Source organism: Pseudophryne corroboree, chromosome 1 (genome assembly GCF_028390025.1).
Source record: "Pseudophryne corroboree isolate aPseCor3 chromosome 1, aPseCor3.hap2, whole genome shotgun sequence".
Lineage (NCBI taxonomy): Eukaryota > Metazoa > Chordata > Amphibia > Anura > Myobatrachidae > Pseudophryne > Pseudophryne corroboree.
The window spans coordinates 1,087,951,880-1,087,966,288 of NC_086444.1; the positions used below are offsets into that span (position 1 = coordinate 1,087,951,880).

General features: G+C 47.9%; 1 protein-coding gene across 2 annotated transcripts in view; it reads left to right on the top strand.

Moving 5' to 3' along the window:
- The window catches only part of LOC134927206 (uncharacterized), a 605,974-nt gene that overhangs the window by 334,254 nt on the left and 257,311 nt on the right, over positions 1-14,409 (top strand). The window lies entirely within an intron of this gene.

Sequence of the window (14,409 nt, forward strand, 5' to 3'; positions counted from 1 at the left end):
TTGATCCTACGGTATTATTAACCTCAATAACATTAATTTCCACACAATATTGTTTTTAGGCCTAAAAGTTGCACCGAGGTCGATGTATGACTAAGCTAAGCGACAAAAGTGTGCGGCACAAACACCTGGCCCATCTAGGTGTGGTACTGCAGTGGCAGACAGGATGGCAGTTTGTAAAAAGTAGGCTCCAAACAGCACATGATGCAAAAAAGAAAAAGAGGTGCAATGAGGTAGCTGGATGACTAAGCTAAGCGACACAAGTCTGGGCACAAACACCTGGCACATCTAGGAGTGGCACTGCAGTTGCAGACAGGATGGTACTTAAAAAAAACTAGTCCCCACACTCCCAGCCCCCACCGGCAATGACACCTGACCCTGCACCATCTCCCCAGACATCCCCCTGGGACTGGATGCTGCTTGCGGACGGCCCCGCTCAGCCCGCGACCGACAACCCTACAGGGGACCTGAACAGGGGTGCCGCATCTCACCTCTCTGACGCGATACGGGTCCTGGCAGCCATTTCCCCCCTGCTGCTACGAGCTGCTCTCTAGAGCATTGTGATCCAGTAGTGAACACCACGCAGCTGGCTGAAGACCTACTAACCTTGCAGGTAGCTTCCATATCTCACAGCTACAGCCCCAGCATATAGATATTTCCAAGACCCATCTATAACGAGCCCTCCCTTTCACTAGGTGGCCGCACCAACACAATGAGGCCGCACCTCCTCCCCATCTACTGCTAGTCTACCTTCAGCCACAACCCACAGGGCACCGTTCTACCCCCTGGGATTCTTCTTCTACTCTACTGCCGACGGGCCTCATGCCCCACTGAACATACCATAATCTAGCCCTCCAGTGGTTCGCCCTCAGGCCTTATCGCTTGCACATCTCCACGAGCCGCTCCGACACCTTATCTAACCCATCCCGGCTCAATCTGCCAGACTGCTACCATGTCTAAATCCGCCGCCTCCATGAGAAAGCGGGCGGGGACGGACATAACCCAGCACTTCACCAGGGCCGACAAAAATGACAAACCGTCCTCGCTCTCTGGACCCCCCTCCCCTAGCCTCTCGGTGACCGACAAGGAAGACTCGTCTCCATCCCCCGCTCTATCAACCAAGGAGGATATCCTAGCTCTGAAATCGCTCATCATGGATTTCAAGGAAACACTGGAGTCCAAGCTAGACAACGTGGTTGCCACCATCAAGTCGGATATTACGTCTCTATCCTCTAGGACCTCCAAACTTGAATCCTGTCAGGACACCCTTCACAAAGAGCAGAGTGAGACCATTAGAGACATCGACCATCTTATCCGGGACATCTCGGAACTACGCGATAAGAACGAGGACCTGGAGAACCGCGAGAGAAGAAACAACCTAGGCATACGGAATGTCCCGGAATCCATCCTCCCCGCGAGTCTCGAAGCATACCTACACAAATTATTCTCCACCGTAGTGCCGACCCTAGGCTCCCGTGAACTGCCACTAGAAAGGGCCCATAGAGCTCTCAGGCCCAAACCACGTGATGGTGATCCCCCCAGAGATGTAATCTTGCGCTTTCTCAACTTTAAAGATAAAGAACTGGTTCTTAATCCTACCCGGAGTAAGCCATACATCCTATTCAAAAACGCTAGGTTGCAATTCTTTCAGGACTTGTCTCCCTCCACGCTACTCAAATGGAGAGAGCTTAAGGATCTGACCTCCGCGCTTCGCACGCGCGGTATTCGATATCGCTGGGGGTTCCCCTTCAAGCTGCTGATCGACTTCAATGGAAAAACACTCATCGTCAGAGACCCGAGAGAGGGTAGAGACTTCCTATTACACCTAGAAGACTCCGACTCAGCACAGGTGGCAACCCCTACCCATCAGGCGACCTAACTACCCTCACTTCAAATGCTACCTAAACTTTTTGCTTGATAGAAGCACCGCGGCCCACCCGTGTTTTTTCTTTTTTTTTTTTTTTTCTTTAGATCCACTTGACCAGTTGACGTTTATTGCATATAATATATATTGGTTGCTATTATGTGGGGGGGGTTTCTATATAGCAACCACCTAGTTCTTCCACAATGCTTAATGCAACGGTATAGTTAAGAATGTGTTTACGAGATCCCTCCATCTTGCTATCATACTCGCTGCTTTTAAGTCAACGCCTCGGTCATACTGGACACATTTGGGCATATGACTCGGAACACCTCCATAGGGTGTGAACCGACCTTTGAAATAATATGTTGGAGCACATAGGGTACTGGTTGATGTTCATGACCCTACCTTGTTTGCTCTGCTTATACTTAATCAATGTTACTGTTATGTTATTTACTGCTTATACATCTATTCCACGTTACTTCTCTTTAATGCTCCACTTGACCAGTTGACTTTATTGCATACAATATATATTGGTTGCCATTATGTGCGGGGGTTTCTCTATATAGCAACCACCTAGTTCTCCCACAATGCTTAATGCAATGGTATAGTTAAGAATGTGTTACGAGATCCCCCCATCTTGCTATCATACTCACTGCTTTTAAATCAACGCCTCGGTCATACTGGACACATTTGGGCATATGACTCGGAACACCTCCATAGGGTGTGAACCGACCTTTGAGATAATATGTTGGAGCACATAGGGTACTGGTTGATGTTCACGACCCTACCTTGTTTGCTCTGCTTATACTTAATCAATGTTACTGTTATATTATTTACTGCTTACACATCTATTCCACGTTACTTCTCATTAATGCTTTTTTCCCTAAGGCCAATGTTAGCTCATTCTCTGAATATTCCACCACTGGAGGGCCATGATCCCTCATCCACTCTATATAATCCACGAGTTCATATTGCCGAACTCCAATTTGTAAACCCATTCCCCCCCACCCTACCTCCTTGGAGGGAGTACGGTTATCACCCGGTGCTTCCCCACCTTGGACCAGTCGGTCCTAATTTCTGTGCTGGTTCCTCCTCCCTGGTCGTGAGGTACCTTAGCACGGCCCCCCCTTTTTTTTTGCCCTCTCCTGGTTTATTACCGCTAACTCCCCTTTTTCTTCCGACGGGCCGGGACCCCCCACTAGCTCTCTCCTCCCCCATTTTTCCCCCCTCTTTCTCTCTTTCTCCCCCCTCCTTCTTTTTTCTCTCCCTCTCTTTTTTCTCCTCCTCTTAATCACAACTTACAATGCCTCTGTTGATAGCGTCTTTGAACGTCAAGGGCCTCAATACCCCCCAGAAACGCTCCTCCTTTTTCAATCCCTTCGCATCCTTAAGGCGGGCCTAGTATTTATCCAGGAGACTCACTTCAAATCCCAGTCACACCCGGCCCTCACCTCCAAACGATACCTGATGGCTTTTTACTCCTCGAGCCAATCCAAACACAATGGGGTGGCCATTTTGGTAAACTCTAAAATTCCATTTGTGTTGGGTTCCTCACATACGGATAAAGATGGGCGGTTCATCATTTTAACGGGTAGGCTTGGACACTTAGAATGCACAATAGCCACTGTCTACGCCCCTAACTCTGGACAAGCGTCCTTCTTCAACTCCTTCTCCACACTGTCCAAAATCAGAAAAGGCTATTTAATATTAGGTGGAGATTTTAATACTGCCCCGGATACTCAATTAGATAAATCCTCTCCCCAGTCACGCCTACACCGTGACTCCTCATCCCGAGCTCTAAATAAACACGCGCGGGAATCCGGTCTTATTGACGTTTGGCGGGCCCTCAACCCCACATCCAAGGATTACACCTTCTCGTTTCCACACCAATCTTACTCCCGTATCGATCTCTTTTTTTGCAGTACCCAGGCCTCCAAACACATATCCGACTCATCCATCATCACCAACCCGTGGTCAGATCACTCCATCGTCACTGCCACCTTTGACTTCCTTGACACCCCGACATCCCGACCCGCCTGGCGTTTAAATGAGACGCTGCTGAAAATTCCTCAATTCCAGGAAAAAAATCAAACTTGCCCTTGTAGACTATTTTACTTTAAACATCACTGACTCCTCTTGCACCCCATTGATATGGGAGGCACACAAGGTCGTCATCAGAGGTCACATCATTAGTTACGCCTCACACAGGAACAAGGAACATAAACAAAAATTGGCCTCACTCACAGAAGAGGTCCACAATCTGGAAACCCAACACAAACAGCGGCCCTCCCGTCCTCTCTATGCACAACTTACCACTGCTAGAGCGGCCCTAAACGCTTTGTTGGCCGAAAAAACTGAGCACTCACTCCGCTGGCTGAAACAAAGATTCTACGAAAAGAGCGACAAAGCTGACACTTTACTGGCCAGCAGACTGAGGGCTCGGATAGCGCAATCCGCCATTTTGGCGAGCAAGGATGACAATGACTCACTCCAATATAACCCTTCCACTATCAACTCCCTTTTCTCTGACGTCCTAGTGGATGCTGGGAACTCCGTAAGGACCATGGGGAATAGCGGCTCTGCAGGAGACAGGGCACATCTAAAGAAAGCTTTAGGATCACCTGGTGTGCACTGGCTCCTCCCCCTATGACCCTCCTCCAAGCCTCAGTTAGATTTTCTGTGCCCGACGAGAAGGGTGCACACTAGGGGCTCTCCTGAGCTCTTTGTGAAAGTTTTAGTTTAGGTTTATTATTTTCAGTGAGACCTGCTGGCAACAGGCTCACTGCATCGAGGGACTAAGGGGAGAAGAAGCGAACTCACCTGCGTGCAGAGTGGATTGGGCTTCTTAGGCTACTGGACATTAGCTCCAGAGGGACGATCACAGGTTCAGCCTGGATGGGTCACCGGAGCCGCGCCGCCGGCCCCCTTACAGAGCCAGAAGAGCGAAGAGGTCCGGAAAAATCGGCGGCAGAAGACTTTCCTGTCTTCAGATAAAGGTAGGCGCACAGCACCGCAGCTGTGCGCCATTGCTCTCAGCACACTTCACACTCCGGTCACTGAGGGTGCAGGGCGCTGGGGGGGCAGCGCCCTGAGACGCAATAAATCGTTAGAAAACCTTTTATGGCTAAAATAAATGCATCACATATAACTCCTGGGCTATATGGATGCATTTAACCCCTGCCAAAACATACAAGAAAACGGATGATAAGGACGCCGAGAAAGGGGCGGAGCCTATCTCCTCAGCACACTGGCGCCATTTTCCCTCACAGCTCAGTTGGAGGGAAGCTCCCTGGCTCTCCCCTGCAGTCACTACACTACAGAAAGGGGTTATAAAAGAGAGGGGGGCACAAATTAGGCGCAATATAAACAATACAGCAGCTATAAAGGGAAAAACACTTATATAAGGTTATCCCTGTATATATATAGCGCTCTGGTGTGTGCTGGCAAACTCTCCCTCTGTCTCCCCAAAGGGCTAGTGGGGTCCTGTCCTCTATCAGAGCATTCCCTGTGTGTGTGCTGTGTGTCGGTACGTTTGTGTCGACATGTATGAGGAGAAAAATGATGAGGAGACGGAGTAGAGTGTCTGTAATAGTGTTGTCACCCCCTGGGGGGTCGACACCTGAGTGGATGTACTGTTGAAATTGCGTGACAGTGTCAGCTTTGTATAAAAGACAGTGGTTGACATGAGACAGCCGGCTACTCAGCTTGTGCATGTCCAGACGTCTCATATAGGGGCTCTAAAGCGCCCGTTACCTCAGATACAGACGCCGACACGGATACTGACTCCTGTGTCGACGGTGAAGAGACAACCGTGATTTCCAATAGGGCCACACATCGCATGATTGAGGCAATGGAAAAAGTTTACACTTTTCTGATAATATGAATACCACCTAAAAAAAGGGGTATTATGTTTGGTGAGGAAAAACTTCCTGTAGTTTTCCTGAATCTGAGAAATAAATGATGCGTGGGTTTCCCCCCGATAACAATTGATAATTTCTAAAAAGTTATTGGCAGTATACCTTTTCCCGCCAGAGGTTAGGGTGCGTTGGGAAACACCCCCTAGGGGGGATAAGGCGCTCACACGCTTGTAAGAACAAGGGCTCTACCCTCTCTTGAGATGGCCGCCCTTAAGGATCCTGCTGATAGAAAGCAGGAGGGTATCCTAAAATGTATTTACACACATACTGGTGTTATACTGCGACCAGCAATCGCCTCAGCCTGGATGTGCAGTGCTGGGTTGGCGTGGTCGGTTTCCCTGACTGGAAATATGATATCCTAGATAAGGACAGTATATTATTGCCTATAGAGCAATTAAAAGATGCATTTCTATATATGCATGATGCACAGCGGAATATTTGCCGACTGGCATCAAGTATAAGTGCGTTGTCCAATTATACCAGTAAAGTGGTCAGGTGATGCGGATTCCAAACGGCTTTTGGAAGTATTGCCTTAAAAGAGGGGATGTACCCCAGGTCGCCTCTCAAAATAAGACACCGTATCATCAGGCGCAGGCCTGGTTGGCAAGCGGACAAAAGGGTTCCTCTTTTCTGCTCGTGACAGAGGGAGAGGAAAATGGCTGCAGAGATCAGCCAGTTCCAAGGAACAGAAACTCTTTTCCGCCTCTGCCAAGCCCTCAGTATGATGCTAGGGCTTTACATGTTCAGGCACGGTGGGGTCCCGTTCTCAATGAATTTCAGTGCGCAGTGGGCTCACTCGCAAGTAGACCCCTGGATCCTTCAGGTAATATTTCAGGGGTACAAATTGGAATTCGAGACGTATTCCCCTCGCCGTTTCCAAAGGTCTGTTTTACCGACGTCTCCCGCTGACAGGGAGGCAGTTTTGGAAACCATTCACAAGCTGTATTCCCAGCAGGTGATAATCAAGGTACCCCTCCTGCAACAGGGAACGGGGTATTATTCCACACTATTGTGGTACCGAAGCCAGACGGCTCGGTGAGACCGATTTTAAAATCTAAAATCTAAAATCCTTGAACACTTGCATACAGAGGTTCAAATTCAAGATTGAGTCACTCAGAGCAGTGATTGCAAACCTGGAAGAAGGGGACTACATGATGTCTCGGGACATCAAGGATGCTTACCTTCATGTCAAAATTTACCCTTCTCACCAAGGGTATTTCAGGTTATGGTACAGAACTGTCACTATCAGTTCGGACGCTGCCGTAGGGATGGTCCACGGCACCCCGGGTCTTTACTGAAGTAATGACCGTAATGATGATATTCCTTCGAAGGAAGGGAATTTTAGTTATCCGTTACTTGGACGATTCCCTGATAAGGGTAAGATCCAGGGAACAGTTGGAGATCGGTGTAGCACTATATCAGGTAGTGTTGCGGCAGCACGATTGGATTCTCAATATTCCAAAATCGCAGCTGGTTCCGACGACTTGTCTTCTGTTCCACAGTCCAGAAAGAAGGTGTTTCTCCCGGAGGAGAAAGCCAGGGAGTTATCCGAGCTAGTCAGGAACCTCCTAAAACCGAACCAAGTCTCAGTGCATCAATGCACAAGGGTTCTGGGTAAAAATGGTGGCTTCCTACGAAGCAATCCCATTCGGCAGATTCCACGCAAGACTTTCCAGTGGAACCTACTGGACAAATGGTCCGGGTCGCATCTTCAGATGCTTCAGCAGATAACCCTGTCACCGGGGACAAGGGTATCTCTCCTGTGGTGGTTGCAGAGTGCTCATCTTCTAGAGGGCCGCAGATTCGGCATTCGGGACTGGGTCCTGGTGGCCACGGATGCCAGCCTGCGAGGCTGGGGAGCAGTCACACAGGGAAGGAATTTCCAGGGCTTATGGTCAAGCCTGGAGACATCTCTTCATATAAACATTCTGGAACTAAGGGCCATTTACAATGCCCTAAGTCAAGCGAAACCCCTGCTTCAGGGTCAGGCGGTATTGATCCAATCGGACAACATCACGTCAGTCGCCCACGTAAACAGACAGGGCGGCACGAGAAGCAGGGGGGCAATGGCAGAAGCTGCAAGGATTCTTCGCTGGGCGGAAAATCATGTGATAGCACTGTCAACAGTGTTCATTCCGGGAGTGGACAACTGGGAAGCAGACTTCCTCAGCAGACACGACCTTCACCCGGGAGAGTGGGGACTTCACTCAGAAGTCTTCCACCTGATTGTAAACCGTTGGGAAAAACCAAAGGTGGACATAATGGCGTCCCGTCTAAGAAAAAAAAAAACTAGACAGATATTGCGCCAGGTCAGTGGACCCTCAGGCAGTAGCGGTGGACGCTCTGGTAACACCGTGGGTGTACCAGTCAGTGTATGTGTTCCCTCCTCTGCCTCTCATACCAAAAGTACTGAGAATCATAAGAAGGAGAGGAATAAGAACTATACTCGTGGCTCCGGATTGGCCAAGAAGGACTTGGTATCCGGAACTTCAAGAGATGCTCACGGACGAACCGTGGCCTTTACCTCTAAGAAAGGACCTGATCCAGCAGGGGCCTTGTCTGTTCCAAGACTTACCGCGGCTGCGTTTGACGGCTTGGCGGTTGAACGCCGGATCCTGAAGGAAAAAGGCATTCCAGATGAAGTCATCCCTACCCTGGTCAAGGCCAGGAAGGACGTAACCGCAAAACATTATCACCGCATTTGGCGAAAATATGTTGCGGGGTGTGGGGCCAAGAAGGCCCCTACGGAGGAATTTCAACTGGGTCGTTTCCTCCATTTCCTGCAAACAGGACTGTCTATGGGCCTAAAAATTAGGGTCCATTAAGGTTCAAAATTCGGCCCTGTCGATTTTCTTCCAAAAGGAACTGGCTTCAGTGCCTGAAGTTCAGACATTTGTAAAAGGGGTACTGCATATACAGCCTCCTTTTGTGCCTCCAGTGGCACCTTGGGATCTCAATGTTGTGTTGAGTTTCCTAAAGTCACATTGGTTTGAACCACTCACCACTGTGGACTTAAAATATCTCACATGGAAGGTGACGATGCTGTTAGCCCTGGCTTCAGCCAGGCGTGTGTCAGAATTGGCGGCTTTATCATATAAAAGCCCTTACTTAATATTTCATTCTGACAGGGCAGAATTGAGGACTTGTCCTCAAATTCTACCTAAGGTGGTTTCTGCATTTCACATGAAGCAACCTATTGTGGTACCTGCGGCTAAGGACTTGGAGGATTCCAAGTTGCTTGACGTGGTCAGGGCCCTGAAAATATATGTTTCCAGGACGGCTGGAGTCAGAAAATCTGACTCGCTGTTTATCCTGTATGCACCCAAAAAACTGGGTGCTCCTGCTTCTAAGCAGACGATTGCTCGTTGGATTTGTAGTACAATTCAGCTTGCACATTCTGTGGCAGGCCTGCCACAGCCAAAAATCTTAAAAATGCCCACTCCACAAGGAAGGTGGGCTCATCTTGGGCAGCTGCCCGAGGGGTCTCGGCTTTACAACTTTGCCGAGCAGTTACTTGGTCAGGAGCAAATACGTTTGTAAAATTCTACAAATTTGATACCCTGGCTGAGGAGGACCTGGAGTTCTCTCATTCGGTGCTGCAGAGTCATCCGCACTCTCCCGCCCGTTTGGGAGCTTTGGTATAATCCCCATGGTCCTTACGGAGTTCCCAGCATCCACTAGGACGTCAGAGAAAATAAGAATTTACTTACCGATAATTCTATTTCTCGTAGTCCGTAGTGGATGCTGGGCGCCCATCCCAAGTGCGGATTGTCTGCAATACTGGTACATAATTATTGTTACCAAAAAATTCGGGTTATTGTTGTAGTGAGCCATCTTTTCTAGAGGCTTCTCTATTATCATGCTGTTAACTGGGTTCAGATCACAAGTTGTACAGTGTGATTGGTGTGGCTGGTATGAGTCTTACCCGGGATTCAAAATCCTTCCTTATTGTGTACGCTCGTCCGGGCACAGTATCCTAACTGAGGCTTGGAGGAGGGTCATAGGGGGAGGAGCCAGTGCACACCAGGTGATCCTAAAGCTTTCTTTAGATGTGCCCTGTCTCCTGCAGAGCCGCTATTCCCCATGGTCCTTACGGAGTTCCCAGCATCCACTACGGACTACGAGAAATAGAATTATCGGTAAGTAAATTCTTATTTTTAAAGCTTATTATGAGCGACTTTACAATCTCCCAGATAGATCACCCACTCTCAACCAGACCTACCCGCCAGCTTCTGACTACCTGACATCGTGCGATCTGCCCCGTTTAGATCCAGAGACCTCTTCAGGCTTGGACAGGCCTATCTCTGAGGAAGAAATTGCTTTCGCTATTAAATTCCAGAAACCGTCTAAAGCTCCGGGCCGGACGGCTTTCCTATGTCATACTACAAAACCTTTCAATCTTCATTACTTTCCCATCTCACGAAGGTATTTAACCTAATGCTTCCCTTCCACTCTCAAACCACCAAGGCTACTATCACTGTAATTCCGAAACCAAATAAAGATCCCCAACTAATTACTAACTACAGGCCCATTTCGCTACTGAACACAGACCTCAAAATTTTTGCCAAAGTCTTGGCTAACAAGCTCAACCCTATTCTCCCCTCCCTGATTCACCTTGACCAGGTGGGCTTTGTCCCGTCCAGACAAGCGCTTGACAACACTAGACGCACAATTGACATTATTCACTATATTAACCTCCACAAGATCCCATCCCTGGCGCTTGCTCTGGATGCGGAGAAGGCCTTCGATAGGGTTTCCTGGCCCTTCATGCTGCAAACCCTGCAACACTTTGGCTTTCGCGGTAAATTCCTACAGGCTATACAAGCTCTATACCACAACCCCTCGGCTTCAGTACACTCAAATGGTCTACTATCGGATCCTTTTACGACATACTTCTCACACTAACGAACCTGACCATCTCTCTTCCCAATCTATTTTGAGAGCTGTCTATATACGGCAACCTCTCGGGATATAAAATCAACCAATCAAAATCCGAGACCCTTTCCTTACACATCCCCAAGCGCACCAAGACTCTGTTACAAACAAACTTCGAATTCTCATGGCGTAAACATTCACTTAAATACCTAGGAGTCTTCATAACCAAATCCTACAACTCTCTCTACCGAGCTAACTACCCCCCATTTATAAATTAAATATTCAAGGACATCCGCCAATGGGACTCTTATTATCTCTCTTGGATTGGACGTATTAATGCCATAAAAATGAATGTACTCCCCAAACTCCTGTACTTATTCCAAACGCTTCCAATTCAGATCCCCTCGCATACCCTCCGCTCTCTCCAGTCCTCGTTAGGTGACTTTATTTGGAACCATACAAAACCTCGACTCCGCCGAGAAACCCTGGCCAAACATTCTCAGCAGGGTGGCCTAGGCCTTCCCATCCTTCAACGTTATTTTGCTGCGACTAAACTGAGCCAATTGGTTGCTTGACACGCTCCGATCTCCTATCTACCTTGGGTTCACCGCAAAAGCTATCCTCAATTTAGCCTCCCTACACCTACTGTAGCGGTCACACTCGGAAACTGGGAGCTCCTAAGCAAAAAATTTAAATTGCCTATTTACCCCTCCCCCCTAACCTCTATCTGGAACAATTTGGCATTTCCCCCAGGCTTATCCTCAGCAATGGCCGTCCTTGGATCTCTGCTGGTGTCACCAGAATCCACCACTTTACAGGTACTCATGCCATCAGATCTTTCTCTGATCTACAGACTACATATGGCCTGCCCAACTCCCTGCACTACCAATACCTACAAATACGGCACTACATTTCATCTCTCCACCTTCCATTCCCACTTCCAATCCCTTCCTCTTTTGAAAGGCTTTGCCTGCATAACCCTACTGACAGAGGCGTCATCTCTCTTCTTTACAAAACCATCTTATCCCCGGAAACCCCCGCCCTAGAACCTCACGAACAGGCCTGGGAAACGGACTTGGGGCGACAATTCGAGGTCGAGGAGTGGGAAACTATCCGGGCCGCGGTCTCAAAGTGCTCCATCAGCGTGGCCATTCATGAGAACTCGTTTAAAATCTATACAAGATGGTATTTGGTTCCAGACCGCCTACATAGAATGTTTCCTGGCACTTCAAACCTTTGCTGGAGAAACTGTGCTCAGGTGGGCACGTTTTTTCACACATGGTGGTCTTGCCCAGTGATCACGTTACTGGACCATGGTCCGTGCCCTGCTTGCCCAGCTGATAGATTTGCAGCAGCCTCTCTCACCTAAAAACCTACTCCTCTGTGCCCCCATGAACCAAGTACCCAGAGACTCAAATAAACTGATCCTCCATATCTCCTGTGCGGCTAAATACCAAATAGCGCGTAACTGGAAAGCACCAGACGCCCCCAACCATCAGGCACTAACAAATAGGATTTGGTTCATCGCACAAATGGAATACATTACCAGTCTCCAACACAACACAGTCCAAAAATTCCATTCCACTTGGCTTCCTTGGTACAGATATAAAAATTCACCCCTTTCAGGACTTAACTAGATTGTAACTCAAAATGGGCGCGATTGATGTCCCCCCCCTCCACAAATTCCCCCTTTTTTTCTTTTTCCTTATCTCTCTCTTCTCTCTCTCATACCTTTCTCTCTGTTTCCTTTTCCCTGTTCCCTAATGCACAGGTTCTCAAACTCGGTCCTCAGGACCCCACACAGTGCATGTTTTGCAGGTAACCCAGCAGGTGCACAGGTGTATTAATTACTCACTGACACATTTTAAAAGGTCCACAGGTGGAACAAATTATTGAATTTGTGATTCTGTGAGGAGACCTGCAAAACATGCACTGTGTGGGGTCCTGAGGAACGAGTTTGAGAACCTCTGCCCTATTGCATGGGCCCCTGGGTCATCGGAGATCTCTTCCTGCTTTCCATCTCTCCTTCCTTCCCGATATTTCCCCACCCACCTCCCTTACTCAATCTGACTAGACCTCCTAATATGACGATTACACTTCGTGGAGTCACACTTACTTATTTTTTTTCTTGATGTTTTTTTCCCCCTGATCTCTCATGAATCTCCATTGTCATAACATTCTCCATGATGAGTCTTGTGAAATTTGACCCATAACACATTTATTGTATCATTGTTCGCTTTATTACCGAATGTTGTTCACTTCGTTTATTTCTCATAATAAAATTTTAAGATAAAAAACAAAACAAAAAAAAACTAGTCCCCAAACAGCACATCCTGCAAAGATGAAAAAGAGGTGCAATGAGGTAGCTAAGTGACACAAGTGTGTGGCACAAACAATATGGGACGTGCTGGAATTTGCCCAGAGGTAATACATGCACAATATTGGTGGTACAGGATAGCGTACCCCTAAACCAAACACACGCACAGCAAAGCCTGTAGAATTAATTTGGATAATTATATCCCTTTTATATGAAGCTATTCTAATATTATGCAGCACAGGCGAGAGTACACCTACACCACACAGGACAAACCCTGTAAAAATTATTTGGATACTAATATAAGTAATGTATATAACCCATTTATTTGGAGTAAATAATATACAGCACAAGACACCACCACTGGACTGATGCAGCACAAGACAGCACCACTGGACTGGACTTCCACGGCAGTACTCCTGGACTTATACGGCAGTACCCGTGGACTTGGCAGTGTCAGACAGGATGGCACTTTAAAAAACTAGTCCCCAAACAGCACATGATGCAAAGAAGAAAAAGAGGTGCACCCTTATATTGTATAAACAGGACATGCACACTTTAACAAACCAATCATTTCAGCGACAGGGTCTGCCACACGACTGTGGCTGAAATGACTGGTTTGTTTGGGCCCCCACCAAAAAAGAAGCAATCTCTGTCTCCTTGCACAAACCTGCTCTACAGAGGCAAGATGTCGACCTCATCCTCCGATTCCTCACCCCTTTCACTGTGTACATCCTCCTCAGAGAGTATTAATTCGTCCCCACTAGAATCCACCATCACAGGTCCCTGTGTATTTTCTGTGTGCAATTGCTGGTAAAGGTCTTCCTGGAGGAATTTATCATTCATTTTGATGAACATCATCTTCTCCATATTTTGTGGAAGTAACCTCCTACGCCAATCACTGACAAGGTGACCGGCTGCACTAAACACTCTTTCGGAGTACACACTAGATGGGGGGCAACTTAGGTAAAATAAAGCCAGTTTGTGCAAGGGCATCCAAATTGTCTCTTTTTCCAGCCAGTATATGTACGGACTGTCTGACATGCCTACTTGGATGCTGTCACTCATATAATCCTCCACCATTCTTTCAATGGTGACAGAATCATATGCAATGAGAGTAGATATGTCAGTAATTGTTGGCAGCTCCTTCAGTCCGGACCAGATGTTAGCACTCGCTCCTAACTGCCCTGCATCACCAACAGCGGGTGGGCTCGGAAATGTTATCCTTTTCCTCGCAGCCCCAGTTGTAGGAGAAAGTGAAGGAGGAGCTGTTGACAGGTCACGTTCCGCTTGACTTGACAATTTTCTCAGCAGCAGGTCTTTGAACCTCTGCAGACTTGTGTCTGCCGGAAAGAGAGATATAACATAGGCTTTAAACCTAGGATCGACCACCCTTGAATCCTGGCAAAGCGAATGAAGGGCTCCATCCACAAGTCCCACAT